Source organism: Lithobates pipiens, unplaced genomic scaffold, assembly GCF_037356315.1.
Source record: "Lithobates pipiens isolate NorthernLeopardFrog02 unplaced genomic scaffold, aLitPip1_a1.2 Scaffold_16, whole genome shotgun sequence".
Lineage (NCBI taxonomy): Eukaryota > Metazoa > Chordata > Amphibia > Anura > Ranidae > Lithobates > Lithobates pipiens.
Genome location: NW_027507748.1, coordinates 65,102,709 through 65,106,479, shown reverse-complemented (window position 1 = coordinate 65,106,479; position 3,771 = coordinate 65,102,709). Strand labels below are relative to the sequence as shown.

Sequence of the window (3,771 nt, the reverse complement as noted above, 5' to 3'; positions counted from 1 at the left end):
TAGACCTGCATGAAGCATCCCTTCAGGTCCGCCTAAAAAACTGTCAGGTGGACCTGAACAGTTCATCCATGTGAAAGGGGCCTTACTCCTATACCCCTAACTAAAATCTAGGGGAACCAATGATCTTCAGAAGTCACCTAATTAGTAAATAGAGTCCATCTGTGTGTAATTTATTCTCAATAAAGATACAGCTGTTCTGTGAACCCCTCAGAGGTTTGCTAGAGAACCGTAGTGAACAAATAGGATCATAAAGGCCAAGGAACCCATCAGACAGGTCAGGGATAAAGTTGTGGAGAATTTTAAAGCAGGGTTAGGATATGAAAAAATATCCCAAGCCTTGAACATCTCACAGAGCACTAAAGAAGGGGTTGGGACTTTAAATGAGATGCACGACGGATTAGTCATGCACCACCATCCCTGTATATAAATTACAAAGAAAGAATTGGGACTTTATATGAGGCACATGAAACATGACTGTATAAGTGGTTAAATGTAATGACATATTTATTTTAGTATAAAAACAAATAGGATCACACATGCATATGATACACACATGGGTAATTATAAATTCATAGATGTACACCTGATAACAGAGGCATATTAGATTTCACGTATACACATACAAAGATATCATCATAACACCCTGCAATATGTGGTGCAATTTGTGCTCCGTATCATATATTTGTCGATATAGCAGAAACAATAGTGGAATCTAAAATGGACAGTGGAAAATGTAGATATGAAACATGACTCCATCCAAAAAGTTTAACGCATTTTGTGGATTCGCTCCACTTCCTCAGGAGCAGATGCATGAACATATCATGGACACAATGGTACAAAAGGGGCAAGAATACCACCAAATTTGCATGCCATGGCACACACAACCAAGCCAGCATTTCTTACTACTGTAGGAGAGAGTTCAAAAGTGTAGATGTAAACAACTTTAAAGGAAACACTGACCGAAAGCTTTGCAAGTAAGGCAAGGATGGCCGGATTAAAAAACAAACTGTTGTTTTCTGGAAACAACATCGTAAATATACAGGCAAGTCCAGCAAGCATTAGAAAGCCAGCTGTAGATTTTCCTCATCCAGACCAAGACTTCTCAATAAAAAATAGGCAGAGATGAAATACTGGAACTTCCACAAGGCCAGACAATGCCACATTTAAACAGATTGCCTTTTAGATGCCCAGTGTTTTAGGTCAAGACATAATACACCAGACTGCAGACCTACCAGATATACATCAGAAGGATCATTCTCCAGCAAAGCATTCCCTATTTCACCAAATCAAAGACACTGTGCGCTTAGTCACCACTTCTTAAAGTTCTGTTACATTCCTTGAATTTCTCTGTAGAATTTTTTTTCTCATTGCCGCAAGCTTTTTGGCGTAGTACTTCTGCTTTTTATGTATAACCATGGGAACATAACCATCTTGGAGATTCAGGGAGTAAACTGGAGTGTTGGCCACAAATGCATTCTCCAGTCTGAAATGTAATAGCCAATAAGGCATAACCCGCTATGTCAACAGCAAAAGTAAAATTAGTAAAGGAACCAGATAACGGCCAGTATGATTTTCCTACCTACTCTTGAGTTAATACAAAAGAGACCAAGGCTATTCCACCATTCATTATCCCAATAAAGAATTGGGATACAGCAAAAAGGCCAAAGTGGTTAGGTAACCAAAAATTTCATCAAATAAGATTCCTATTAAATATACTGCCCTTTTCCCCAGTTTATCAGACAATGAAAAAATAGACAAAAAAAAAATGTTCCCAATGAGGAGACTGTCAAATAGCAATGACGATGCCAAGTTAATCTTGTAGGCTTGATGCTTAATTAGGTTCCACTCAGTTACTATGGAGGTAAAGTTATTTGCATTAGACATGTGCGATTTGGTTTTGTTAGGAATAGATTTTCATACAAATGTATTAGTATTCGTACATTCGGATCAATTCGAACATCCAAATAGCTGTAAGAACCAAAATACAACAATTATGAAATTACAAATAAGCAAAATAAACACGTGAAAATATGAACTTACGACCGGACAAACTTATGAAAATACGAAACTCTGAAACAGTAAAAGAAAGAAAATGACATCTATAACAAATGATTTACATTTCATATTTTTAATCCTTTGTTCGTAATTTCGTATGTTCGTATTGTCATTCGTGTTTGTAATTTTGGTTCTTCGCCTGTTCGTAATTTCGTTTGTTCGTGTTTTTGAATCGTTCTTTTGAATGGACAGTGTAATGCCCTGTACACACGATCGGTTTTCCCATCGGAATAAACTAAACTAAAATAAAAAGGAAGTTCAATAGCTAGTAGCAAATATCTTCCATCTCGTACTTGCTTCAGAGCATGCGTTGTTTTTGATACGTCGGAACAGCATACAGACGAGCGTTTCTCCCGATAGGAATTGGTTCCGTCTGAAATATTTAGAATGTGTTCTCTTTCTAGGTCCATCAGAATTTCCGACGTAAAAAGTCAGATGAGGCATACACATGATCTGAATATACGATGAAAAGCTCCCGTCTGACTTTTTCTGTCGGACATTCCGCTCATAAGTGTATCTTAATATGTATGTTCGTAATTTTGTTTTCTCTAATCGTTCTTTCAAATGGGCAGTGTGTTAGTGAGTGATGTATCTTACTTAATATCTTTAGCCAATCAGGTTATCCCTTTTGTGTCTGAGTCACACTGCACTCCTGAATCTTTTTAAATTCAGTTGAGGAGGAGACTCAGGTCTTGTGACTGAGGGAATGGACTGGAGTAAGTACAGGACTTTTTAGAAAAGCAAGCATAGGATTATTATTACTAAAGTACGAATCAACGAAAAAGGCAATCTCACAAAAGTAACTCATGTACTGAATAAATGAAAATTATTATCAAATTACGAATCATTTTGTATCAAAGAAAATAAAACTGTTAGTAAAATACAAATGAGTCCAAATATGAAACATCGCATCTTAAGAAATTTCAAATCGTTAGACTAACGCAATTACGAATCATTTCGTATCAACGAAAATATATCTGTTACGAAAATACGAACAAGTCCGAATATAAAAACTTGCGTCTGATGAAATTACGAATTGTTATGAATCAATGGAAATGTATAGAAACTAAAAGAAACTAATTTTTTTGTTGTGCACATGTCTAATTTGCATATAAGACATATCAATCTGATATTCTGGTACAGCTCCCACAATGACAATCAGCATTGACTGAAAAGCCACATACACCTGACTTCTGGAATTAGACCTCCTGTCTTTCAGCTGCTGGCTGTGGCACCTCTGACCCCTGGGTGAGACCTCCTGTCTCTTGGCTGGGGCTACTCTGACCTCTGGGTGAGACCGTCTGTCTTCCAGACTGGGAGTTGTCTCCAAACTGGGAGCCTTACAGAGCACTGTTCAATCCATCATCCGAAAATGGAAGAGTATGGCACAACTGCAAACCTACCAAGACATGGCCATCCACCTAAGCTCACAGGCCAGGCAATGAGAGCATTAATCAGAGCATTAAGCAGAGATCCAAAGCTTAGGTGGGAGAATCTGTCCACAGGGCAACTATTAGTCGTGCACTCCACGAATCTGGCCTTAATGGAAGAGTGGCAAGAAAAAAGCCATTGTTATAAGAAAGCTATAAGAAGTTCCATTTGCGGTTTGCGAGTAGCCATGTGGGGGACACAGCAAACGTGGTCATCTGGTCATATGAGATCAAAATGGAACCTTTTGGCCTAAAAGCAAAGTGCTATGTGTGGCAGAAAACTAAC

General features: G+C 38.1%; 1 pseudogene; it reads right to left on the bottom strand.

The window, feature by feature from the left end:
- Nucleotides 1-819: 819 nt before the first annotated feature.
- Nucleotides 820-3,466, bottom strand: LOC143984104 (solute carrier family 22 member 15-like pseudogene; annotated as a pseudogene).
- Between the last annotated feature and the right edge of the window lie 305 nt (nt 3,467-3,771).